We start from the raw sequence: 12,983 nt of genomic DNA on the forward strand, positions 1-12,983 counted from the left end.
CAAGGAGACGTGTCTCTCACCAACTTTGAGGACAGACTGCAGGGCATCCTGGGAACCCGGAAGAACTGATGTCTGTCTTTGGCAGTTCCTTGCCATTTATGCCATCTTTTCCTTATTCAATCCTTATTATGAAGAACATATAAAGACTTCATTTTAAAAGTTTTATGGGTCATTTAATAATAAAAGTGAATGACATCCAGCTGGGTGCAGTGGCTCACGCCCGTAATCCCAGCACTTTGAGAGGGCAAGGTGAGTGGATCACCTGAGGTCAGGAGTTCAAGACTAGCCTTGCCAACATGGTGAAACCCCATCTCTACAAAAATGCAAAAATTAGCTGAGCATGATAGCATGTGCCTGTAATCCCAACTACTCAGGAGGCTGAGGCAGGAGAATAGCTTGAACCCAGGAGGCAGAAGTTGCAGTGAGCTGAGATCGTGCCATTGCACTCCAGCCTGGGCAACAGAGTGAGACTCTGTCTCAAAAAAAATAAACGATGAATAACATCTAACATTTATTGGGCAACTACTATATGTCAGGTGCTATTATTTGTTTTACAAATATTATTATGTCACATCATTCTCAAAAATCCCTAAGAGGTAGTTGCTATTATTATTACAATTTTTGTAGATGAAATGAGCTGGGAATTCATAGATGAGATGAGGAAAGTTCCTCCCCTCCTCATTACTTCCATTCCTTTGTTCAGATATCAAACACATATTAAGTCTCTACAATGTATAAGGCCACGTCCTAAACAGTAGAGCAACAGAGATAAAAGACAGCCTCCACCTGTAGGTAGCTTGCAGTCTAATGGGAGTTCACCAAAAAAATCAACTTTACAATGTTGAATTCCATGAGATAGATGGAAGTGTGCATAAGGTGCTATGATAAGAAGAAGGAGGCACACCCAGACAAGAAGAACGTAGAACCTAGTATCGGGGGTGGGAAGGGAGGTGGGGGGGAGTCAAGGATGGTTTCTCAGGGAAGGTGACGAAGGCTGAGCTGAGTCTTACAAAACAGCGAAGAGCCAGGCATTGGGAATCTGGGCCAAGGGACAAATGACAAGCTGAAGAGATGCACTGGGAACCACATCATGAGAGACAGGTGTTGTCATGCTGAGAAACTGAGGTTTTATCCTAATATTAATGGTAAGATGCAAAGTGATTTTTTATTCTAAAAGATATATAATGTAAACTGTACCATTTTAACCACTTTTAAACACACAGTTCAGTGGTATTAAGTACATTCACATTATTGTGCAACCAACATCACTATCCAGCTCCAGAACTTTTTCACCTTCCCCAGTGAAACTCTGTGCATTAAAAAATAACTCCCTGTTCTCCTGCTTCTCAGCTCCTGACAAACAACATTCTACTCTCTGTCTTTATAAATTTGACCACTCTAGGTACCGCACGTAACTGAAGTGATAAAGTATTTGTCCTTTTGTGACTGGCTTATTTCACTTAGCATAATGCCCTCAAGCTTCATCCCTATTGCAGCATGTGTCTGGATTTCCTTCCTTTTTAAGGTTGAATGAGATATATATATATACCTGAGTGAGCCAAAAAAGTGTCACTGCACTCCAGCCTGAGTGACACAGTGAGACTCGTGTGTGTGTGTGTGTGTGTGTATATATATATATATATATATATATATTTTTTTTTTTTTTTTGAGACAGACAGAGTCTCACTGTGTCACCCAGGCTGGAATGCAGTGGCACTTTTTTGGCTCACTGTAACTTCCATCTCCCAGGTTCAAGCAATTCTCCCTGCCTCAGCCTCCAGAGTAACTGGGATTACAAGCATGCACCACCACGCCCTGCTAATTTATTTTTGTATTTTTGGTAGAGGCAGAGTTTTACCGTGTTGACCAGGCTGGTCTCAAACTCCTGACCTCAAGTGATCAATCCACCTTGGCCTCCCAAAGTGCTAGGATTACAGGCATGAAGGCTGAATAATATTCTGTTGCAAGTACACACTACAATTTCTTCCTCCATTCATTTGTCAATGGATGCTTGGGTTGCTTCCAGCTGTTAACTACTGTGAGTGATGCCTCTATGAACATGGCTGTACAAATACCAATTTGAGTCCCTACTTTCAATTCTTTTGGATGTATACCCAGAAGTAAAATTGCTGAATTACATGGTAATTGTGTTAATTTTTTTGAGGAATACCATCCTGTTTTCCACGGCAGCTGCATCATTTCACATTCCCAACACCAATGAACAAAGGTTCCAAATTCTCCATATCCTTGTCAATACTTGTTATTTTCTGTTTTTTTGATAGGAGCCACCCTTACGGGTATAAGGTGATATCTCATTGTAGTTTTAATTAGCATTTCCCTAATGGTAAGTGATGAGCATCTTTTCATGTGTTTATTTGCCATTTGTGCATCTTCTTTGGAGAAATATCTATTCAAGTCTTTTGCCCATCCAAAGTGATTTTAAATAAGGGCAATATAATCTGATTTGTGTTTCAGAAAGAGAAGTGCAGAAAGGATTGTGGTTCAGAAGTTCCCCAGATGGACATGAGGAACCTAGAGTCTCACTGGTAGTCAGGATGGTGAGGAGAGGGTGCAGGTGGGATGTGTGGAGGGGCAGGATTCACAAGCTTGGGAATGTGGGAAGTGGAGGAAGGTGAAGGCTCTGCCGTGCCAGTGCTGGTCTCCAGGCAGCAGGCAGGGGTGCTGTCTCTGCACAAACTTTGTCCCCTTCTGTGTGGCGCCGAGTCAGAGCTCTCCAGTCTTCCCCTTCTTCTACCCCTGGTATTCTAAAGTTTTCCTCCCTTTCATTCCTAGCAGATTTCCCAACTGTTTTCCCTTCCTTCTTTCTCTTTACCTGGTCATGAATTCATGTACTCATCTGGCCACAGCTCTGCCGTTTCTGGATACCCCTGCCTGTATCACCATCCCATAGCCCTCCCAACCTATTATTACCTCTTTGCTGATTGTTCAAGGAAAATCAGGCCCTAATGTGGTTCTAGACGAAGAAGTGGAGAAAGCAGAAGAAAACCCACAGGCCTGAGGCCACAATTAGAAGATGGGAAAATGGGCATTTGGGTCTCTTTCCTTTGACTTCATGTAGCTCAATGCCTCCTCCTTCAATGAATTAATAAACATTTCTCAGACATTATTGTAATTGTTGGCTTACTTATCTATTTCTCAAAAAGCTTTAAATGGCACATATATATTTTCATATATAATGTACATATTATATATTTGCTGTGTGTGTGTGTGTGTGTGTGTGTGTGTGTGTGTGTGTGTCTACATGCCAAAGAATGATCAAATTCAGACTAACCCAGTCAGGGCCAAAATTTATACTTAAACTATGAGACAGAAAAGATTTTGTACTTCTAACAAGTGCCTTTTAATTTTCCAAAGGCAACTTTTAGCAAGTATTATAATAAATATGACCAAGAAATCAGACACATAAAATAAATAGTGAGAAAAGTGTAATGCGGATGGCTCAGGTTTTGTAGTAATTAACACTAAGAAACAGTGTTACAACCCCATTAATGCATCTAGATACGGGGAAACAGCACTAAATATATACTAAAATGACTCTATGTCACGTTTTAAACCCTTTTTATTACTAATTATTAGGTGGGGTCAAGAAAGTCACAAAGGAGAAATCGTTTATTATTAGGAAATATTTTATTATCATCATGAAATCACCAAGTCTTTGTTGGCAATTAAAATTTCATCATCAGAAGAAAAGTACAACTAATAATTTTGGTTTATCATAAAGATTTTAACTGAGCAAGCTTTCTCTTTCTTCTTCTTTTTTTTATATTGATCTATCTTTACTACACAGCAGTAAAATACACTGCCAACTTTACTTACTCGTCAATAAAAAGCAAGTTTTGAAAGTAGAGCTTTTGTAGACTTGAACTTACAAGTTGTTTCCCTAACTCTTATCCCTGGGAAATGATCTAGCATCCAAGTATAAGGAAACAACATTTTGAGTAAGAATTGACAAGGTGTTATGCTGTGATTCTGTAAAAAATAAATACTGCTCTCAGAAACCAGAATGTATTCTTTCTAGTAAATAAAGTTGCAGGCTGGTAGATGACAGTTTATGGGAAGAAAGGGTTATGTCACACCCTCCAGCAGGATTTTACACTAAGTGCCTTAAATAAAATCACATCTGTGAGATACAATGTCACATAATGAACAATAGACAAGTTTTTTTTTTTTTTTTTCCGTGCAGTTAAATCAACAATTATAGGAAATGCTGAAGTTGTATGTTTTATTTAGCCTTTGGTGACAAACTTCTCTCTGCTTTATCCTTGGTTTTACCAAAAGTTGATTTGGGTTTTTTGTTTTCAGAAGCCAATTCAGTTGCTACCTTTTTTTTTTTTTCTTTTTTTTTTTGACGGAGTCTCGCCTCTTTGCCCAGGCTGGAGTGCAATGGCTGGCGCGATGTAAGCTCACTGCAACTTCCACCTCCAGGATTCACGCAATCCTCCTGCCTCAGGCTCCCAAGTAGCTAGGATGACAGGCACAGGCCAGCATGCCCAGCTAATTTTTGTATTTTTAGTAGAGATGGGGTTTCACCATGTTGGCCAGGCTGGTCTTGAACTCCTGACCTCAAGTGATCCGCCCATATTGACCTCCCAAAGTGCTGGGATTACAGGTATGAGCCACCGCTCCTGGCCTAGCTGCTAATTTTAAGAAAGAAAAATCTATTACATGGTTAGTTGGGAATTAGGACAGGTGGCAGTCCCAAGACCCTGTTTGTGATGTACCAGTAAGTGCTAAAATAACCACCAGGGCAGCACTACTTAGTATAATCACTGACTTTGAAAAAGAAAAGCCTAAAGTCAAATTAAAAAAAAAAAAAAGCAGTAAAATGGCAATAAGAAAATGGAAAACTGATGTGAATAACGACTAGCAGGAGAAATGTAAATGGTCAATAAGCATATAAGCAAACATTCAGCTTCTCAGTCATAAATATATTCTAATATAATAATATGATAGCATTTTGTGCATTTTTGCCTTTTAGATTAGTAGATATGGCAAGAAATGATAATGTCTGGTTTTGACAAGGTGGTTGGGAATGTAGAATTATTACAAACTTTTTGGAAAGAAATTTGATATGAATAGCAAGGATATAAAATTAATATAATCTGATTCTTATTTTGTAAAAAGAAGGACATATTCCTATATATATATATATATACAATCCTAGGTTAACACAAATTAAAATTATTATGTATTTGCAGAGATAAGAAAAATAATGGAAAAATACATTAGAATTGTAATCATAGTTCCCTCTTTCTGTAGAGATAAACAAAAAAGAATCAGAAATAAATACATCAAAATTAAATCAAAGGTTATCGTAACTCATTTTTGCACCTTTCTCTGTTTTCCAATTTTGCCGTAGTGAGCAACGTTATCTATTAATATTTATTTGGCTGTTGCTCAATTCAACTAGCTTTAAAACAAAGAAATTATATTGGTTTTTATATCCCAATTTCTGGAATAAGCATTGCCTCAAGAGCGGCTAAAAACAGAGGCTCAGTAATGTTTATCAGAATTCTGTTTCTCTTCTCCTAAGTTCCACTTCCTGTGTTGACTCCTCGCAAAAGCTCTCCATTGGGAGTCGCAGTTCTAGGGGCTATATATTTCCAGAATCAAGGCCACATGCACAGCAAACTTCCTGAGATACATTCTGAGGGGTCTGCCCTGAATCATGGGCTCAAAATAAACCAAGTGCATGGCGGGAAATGCTAAGCATTCATTGACTTCCATCAAACGTTCTGCTCTCCCCCGTGCACCTCCACCAGATTTCCAAATAAACATTAGGGAGAGACAGATTTACAAATAAAAATCTAAGCTATTTTCTTTTCTTTCTTTCTTTCTTTCTTTTTTTTTTTTTTTTTTTTTTGACAGTCTTGCTTTCGTTGCCAGGCTGGAGTGCAGTGGCGTGATCTTGGCTCACCACAACCTCCTCCTCCTGGGTTCAAACGATTCTCCTGCCTCAGCCTCCCGAGTAGCTGGGATTACAGGCATGCACCATCACACCCGGCTAATTCTGTATTTTTAGTAGAGATGGGGTTTCTCCACGTTGGTCAGGAAATCCAAGCTATTTTCAAGGAGAGCTGTAAACACACATGCTCCATACAAATACACACTTTCTTTAATTAAGAAATCGATTTCGGCCGGGAGTGGTGGCTCACACCTGTGTTCCCTGCACTTTGTAAGGCAGGTAGATGAATGAGTTGAGGCCAGGAGTTTCAGACCAGCCTGGGCAACATAGAAAGATAGACTCCACCTCTACAAAAAATAAATTAATTAAAACAATTAGCCAGGCATGGAGGTACACCAGTAGTCCCAGCTGAGGCTGAGGCTCAGAGGCTAAGGTGGGGGGATCCCTTGAACCCAGGAGTTTGAGGCTGCAGTGAGTTAGCATGGCATCCCTGCATTCCAAACAATAAAATGAAAGAAATAGATTTAACTTAACTCTTTTCAAAACCAGTGCTCCTACTCTTTCCCATTAACCCCTAATCCATTCTTCTTTCTCACCAGTGACATTTGTTCATCTGTCAACATCCTTACATGGATAGAACTGCTCAGTTTTCCAATGGCAAATGGAAATGGCTCACACACTTCAGGATTGCAAGTGATATGTCTCATGAATATTTAGAAAGAGAGACAAGGTAAAAATCATGTTTCATGTTGGAATTCAAAGTAAAACTTTGACTGAATTAAAAACTGCTTTTGTCAATACCTCATTCCATTTCTTTTTCTTCAACTGATAGGTCAGGTCACTTATACAAAATGATTCTATTATATCGAATTATTGTTATGAAGTATCAGTAGAGAGACAGAGAGAGAGAGAAAAAGAGAGGGAGAATGACTCCAGGTTGCTAGTTTTATTTTGCCTAATACTACTCAGCTCTGTGACAATTTGGTATTGTAACTTTTACCAGGTTGAATTTTGGAAATTATTTCAAATATATTCTCCTAACTTATGCAATGTCTGTACATTTTTCAGTAGTAAGAACTTTTGAAATGGAATGTGAATGTTTAAACCTTCCTTCACTTATCTGGGTGAGTGATTTTGATGAGTACAAGCTTAGTCTGCCCCATGCAGGTAATTTATTCTTGAAAAACCACTTGTTAAGTGAATTCTCATAAGTAAAAAACATCATTACCATTAACTTTTATGGACATCGCTTTATGCTAAGACAACACCAAAGCCCATTAAAGTTGGCTCAATTACTTCAACAGACACATTAGTTAAACAACCTAGCGAAGCCTTTTCTCTTCATTAATTATGCCATAATATGGCTATTCACCTACTCTCATCAAGTTCTTGTGGCGCTATTATGCAATATATACTTAAGATGATTCTTACAAATAAAACGTGTTTATATGGTTCAGTTTTTATTGCAAAACAACCAAACTGGAAGACCAGAAACCTGACTGAAAACAAGAACAAATTATTTCAAACTCACCAAATAACTTGACATCCACAGGGCATCAGATTATCACTGCTGTAAACTACAAAACGCCACACCACTGAGGCAAGTAATGCATCGAGATCCATCAGCAACCGTGAGCACGGCTGCACAGTGCTGCTGGTCTGTCTAGGTTCAGCTGCCAGTGTGAAATCCGGAATCCAAATCCGTCCTCATAAATGCTAAGAAGTGTCTCAACCAGCCTAAGTTGGGGTATAGAACAAAACTTTGAAAAAAATCAAATTCATGTCATTCTACTTGATGTCACATACCCAATTCCTCAATCCGAGTTTTAGATTGTTTATATGATAAATCACGCTAAGCAATTAATATCACGAGTGCCTTTAGAAATAGGGTCTTTTAAAGGTTTCATTAGCCTGAACCAGTTGAAGATATTTATTTCCAATGACTCAACAAAGAATCTCAGTTTCCCACTCTGTCTGAGGAATTCGCCAAACTTGAATGGCTATGTGAGTGACTGTGTAGCAGCTTCCAAAAGTATTGTCACCCCAGGTACCTACCTTCATTACAACCTTGACAGAAAACAACTATGTTCTGAGGGTCTTTTATGTCATCTGTATCTTCCAGTTTTTTTCTTCATAACTGCAAGTTAGTTGTCAATTCTTTGTCTGGATTTATTTCGAAAAATTGTATCCTGAGAAAACACAGCTCAAGGACAAAGATCAACTTCAGAATTAAAGTATGACCAAAAACACTTGAATCTTTTTTCCTTTTTAAAAGAATCATGAACACAGGAAATGAGCTTTAGCCTTTATTTTTGCCTTGTCTTAAGAGACATTCAATAAGGAGCTGAAAATGAAGTATGCTTCAAACTTTAAAGGCAATGATGAAATGGAAAGAAGAGGTCCTTCAAAACTATAAAAGCAACTTCAACCAGACTAATACTATTTCAAAGAAATGGGCCATAATAGCATTGACTGCTCCATGTTTTGTGCATTCCCTCTACAGTACATCAACAGGCTTTTTCCTAAAGTGTATGGACAAAATACTTTGAGTTGAGATCTGTAGCCTTAGCCTTCTAAAGATGATACGTGTAGGTTGTCATGGTAACTCACAGGGCGCCATCTTTAAAAGCATTAAACTCAGGAAAAATGCACACAGAAATTTCAGCCCTAAAAGCTATTTCCCCAAATTGTCCATTATCCTTGCATATCTTTTTCTGCTTAGAGCCTTGCTTTAATTTTTATTTTCATCCAATGCTCAAGAAACGCAGAATATTGAAACAAGTGAAAAAATTGCTTGAGGTCCTTTATTATAAAATTTCCATGATAAGTTTTATACTAGCTTTTAAACTGATGAACATTGCTCCCTACCCAACAAATGTATTTTCCTTTATACTGACTTTTTAAATGTAAACATTCTCCTTTTATCTATACACACAATTTTTATTCTTAATCCTCTTTACATCAGTCTATAGCCAATGTTAAGGGGAAGGTTTCTCCCTTACTTTGAAACTTCAAGATCCAGCTGTCAATCCATTTGCCAATAGTTTGGAGAAATAATGACATTCCCTCCTCCCTTATAGCACTTATTTTTGCATGTCAGTCATACAGGACCTAGAAAATTAAACTTGGATCTTCATTTATCTTCTCATTGGCATCTGCTACCCTCCAGCTGTATCATAACTATTAGAAGACAGTGAGGGTGCCTTACGACTCTTCATAGCTCTAGAATTAGCAGCACCCCACACGGGGTCACAATAAATATTTTATGACATGGAACCCCAATTTAAAGATAAACGGACTTTGAAGATGATCAAATCTACCCCATTTGTTGTAAATGAGGAAAAAGAAACAAGGAGAGTTAAAGTATCCTGCCCAGTGTTACATCCAGTTAAAAACATTATTTTGAGGTCAGCAAAGAGGATCTCAAGCTCTTTTCTGCTAGTAGTACCTAGCAAAGAAGTAAATTAGAGATTCTTCATTCACAGAACAAAGTAGCTAATGGCCATTCCTGGTTTCCATGCCACATTAAGTAGGTTGTTGTTTTGAGGTTCAAATTAACCAATATGCTGTACCTGAGAGAGTGTGTTAAGTATTATCCAAATATAAAGCATTATTTACAGGAAAGGCTTTTTAAAAAGCCCATGGGAAAAGATGAATGGCAAAAAAGAAATAAAAAATGTATTGATAATAGTGAACATTATCTTGCTTTTGATTGACAGGCAATATCATACCAGAAAAATGACTGCATTTAGAAAATGAATAACTAGAGAAAATTCCAATGAATAAGCTCAAGGCCTCCAGAAATGAGGATGAAAATAACCAGCATAAGGCAATGGCTAATCAGAAACCTAGACTAGCCACAGGGTATTACAGCTCAGATTCTCTTCCTTCTCTGAATTTCTTTGTATTTAAACCTACATGGGAAACTCTGGCTGGAGAGAGTCCATGTGTGTATGTGCCAAGAAGATCCTCGTGTTCTTTCAGTTCATTTGTCTGCAGCAGAGGCGATGGAAGAAAATGACCAAAGGGAGAACAATACAGGTAATTAGGGATGAACCTAATGCAGTATGTATGGTGATTATATTGATTTGTGTGTATGTGTGTGTGTGATTTAAATTCCTGATATATTTATTTAAAAGGAAGTTGACTAATAACAGCTTACAGGTATTCAGGACCTCACAGGTTACAAAGCTTACATTTTCCCGATGAATACTCTCCACATGGCTCAGAGGTGGGAACAGGTGTTCTCATTCCTATTTATTGGTGAGCCTTGGACTAGTCAGGTAATTTGTACAAAGTAAAATGCCAGAGGGCTCTGATTCCAAATTCAGGGCCTAGAAATTTTAGAGAAGGCTATGCTTTGCTTCTTTTTTATAGGCTGCAGTTAAGACTCTGTCACTTACCTGAAGGCTGTTTCATGAAGAATGGGCAGATACAAGAAATGAAATAAAATAGCTATTTTATAACCAGGCAATAGGAGTAGCTGAGTGGCTTTTTGGCTTGAAATGATAATTGAATCAAAGGAGCAATACCATGTGTGTCTCCTACTACCTGAAAAGATCATACCTAATTAGTGAGAGTTTCTGCAAAAGAGACTAAAGAAGAAATAACTATGTGCCACTGTGAATGCTGTCCACACTAAATTGTTAGGAGGCCATTTTAATTTAATTTTACATAAATGATTATTGCAGTGATCACTGGTGATCATCAGAATAAAGTTAAGAATAACAATTACCCTTATAAAGCATGTTCCCAAATATTAGACTGATTAGGGAATAATGATTTAACAGTTGTGCCAATATTAATAATCAATCATGAAGGATTGGAAAAAGAATTGAATTCTTTTTCTAAAACTGCCTAGAAACATATACGAATATTTGAAGTTGAAACCTAACTAGGAAAGAATGGATGACAAACACTAGGACCATCTTGTACCAGACTCCGGAGATTCCCAAAGATCAATCTTATCCCAGCACTGGCTGCGCATTGGTTAATAGAGCTAACCAAGACTGAACAGATTCTGAGGTTGGTTAGTAAAATTATCACCTATAAAATGAAAAAAAAAAGTTAAATGGAAAGATTTGTGTAAGCTTCTTAGGTCTTGTAACAGAGACATCAAAAGCATTTAGGGCTTGGAGGTCCTGCTATCAAATTCCCACTGAAGGTTTGGCCCAATGACCTGTGTTGGAGTTGGTATCTTCAGGCGGATCCTGTAACCATCAACTTCCTGTGCAGGAGGACACCTGTATGTGCACCTGCAGGTTTGTATGCATGTGAGCCTGTAGATGAAATTCTGAAATTAATAAATCTTCCACAAATAAAAATTTAGTCTTTAAAATATGCTTTCTCCTTTTCATAAAAATTTACAGTTAGACACAATATTGACTTTTTGTTTTATATCATCTCCTCAGTTCTAATGATGGCAATTTTCAGATTGAGTCACCATGACACAAAATCAGAATGCATGGTTAAGAATAAATAAAGCCATGATTTTCATTCATTGAAATCATATCACGTTTTTGGCCAGGCGTGGTGGCTCATGCCTGAAATTCCAGTGCTTTGGGAGGCTGCAGTAGGTAGATCACTGGAGGTCAGGAATTGAGACCAGCCTGGCCAACATGGTAAAACCCCATCTCTACTAAAAATACCAAAATTACCTGTACAAGGTGGTGCATGCTTGTAATTCCAGCTACTTGGGAGGCTGAGGTAGGAGAAAGCCCTGAACCCAGGAGGCAGAGACTGCAGTAAGTCAAGATCACACCACTGTACTCCAGCCTGAGCAACAGGGCATGACTTCACCTCAAAAAAGAAAGAAAGATACAAAAAAGAAAACATATCATGTTTCAGCACTGTATCACTGTACTAAAGCATTTTGCCCATATTATCTTCTTTAATCCTCAAAACAAAACTATTAGGTGAATATGATCACTTCCATCTTATTAATGAAGAATTTGAAGCTTCAAGTAGTTAAATTTGTCACAGTTTGAGATTTCAACCAGATATTGTCTGCCTACAAAGCCTATGTTTTAGTTATTTTAACATCCAACCTATATCATCCCCTAGTAGGAAGCAGAGAGGCAAACAATGAGCATCTAACAGGTCAAGGAGCACATTATGACTTCATAGTGGGGAAGAAAAAACATTCCTCATTCCAGAATGGCCTTCAGATGAGAGTAATGAAGGCCCCCAGCCTTTGTCCCTGCCTGCATTGGTAGAGAGGGGTGTTTTCAATGGCCAACTTACAAACAATGGGATATTTCTGGTAGTAGACAAAAAGCCAGGGCTTCCGTGGGGTTTCCTGTGTTGGCATGGCTGGCTCAGAGTCTGGATCTGGAAAAGGAGTTTTCATTCATTTCTACAGAGAACAGATACTCTCGGGGGATCCATGCCTCTTGAGGCTACATCTCTCCTCAGAAGATCTGACTCATATAACTAACTGCCTCCCTGAACTCTTCACACACGTGTATCAAAGGAATCTCAATAAGGTTATGTCCAAAATCAATTCCATGACCTTCCCCAAAGATCTGATCCCCTTCCAGTGCTTCCCATCTCAATGAATGGAACCACATCAACCCACACTCACAAGCCAGAGACCCAGAATTCATAACTGGTAACTCACGTTTCCTCACTCATGTCAAATGCATCATCAAGACCATTTTCTTCTTCTTTGTCTGCACCGCAACTCTCTTGATCCAAGCAATCTTCATCTCCCACCTAGACTCTGGCCTTCTCAACATTCTACCTATATCCATTCTCAAAGCCAGGGAAGGTCAAGTGATACCTCAGCTTAAAGTTCTTCCTCCACTGTCCATTGCTCTCTGTAAAATTGATAACTGCATCATGAGGTGTGAAAGGCTCTACTTGGTCACTACCTTCCCCCAACACACACCTTCAGCCTCATCTGCACCATGGACTACGTTCGTCTCTCCATTTGCCTCCTACCCCTTAAACTTCTATCTCAGAGATTTTGCACAAGCTGTTTTTTCTACAAAGATAATCTTCTCCCCCTTTTTTGACTGGTCAATATCTAGTTATTCTTCAGATCTCAACGGCCCCT

At 38.5% G+C, this 12,983-nt stretch overlaps 1 long non-coding RNA gene across 3 annotated transcripts in view; it reads right to left on the reverse strand.

Annotated features, from left to right (window-relative positions):
* LOC105726204 (uncharacterized) overlaps positions 1 to 12,103 on the reverse strand; it is a 78,804-nt gene extending 66,701 nt beyond the window's left edge. For 2 of the 3 annotated variants that reach the window (XR_001109466.2, XR_001109467.2), the window contains exons 1-2: positions 7,982 to 12,103; positions 7,458 to 7,663 (exon numbers count right to left, since the gene is read on the reverse strand). This is a non-coding gene — a long non-coding RNA (uncharacterized LOC105726204). Of the gene's footprint in view, positions 1 to 20; positions 123 to 7,457; positions 7,664 to 7,981 lie in introns of all 3 variants that reach the window. The other variant, XR_001109465.2, reaches the window with a different exon arrangement.
* Positions 12,104 to 12,983: the final 880 nt, after the last annotated feature.

The sequence above is a fragment of the Aotus nancymaae genome, unplaced genomic scaffold (assembly GCF_030222135.1).
Source record: "Aotus nancymaae isolate 86718 unplaced genomic scaffold, 86718_ANA_hifiasm-v0.15.2.pri h1tg000043l, whole genome shotgun sequence".
In the NCBI taxonomy this organism is placed as follows: Eukaryota; Metazoa; Chordata; class Mammalia; order Primates; family Aotidae; genus Aotus; species Aotus nancymaae.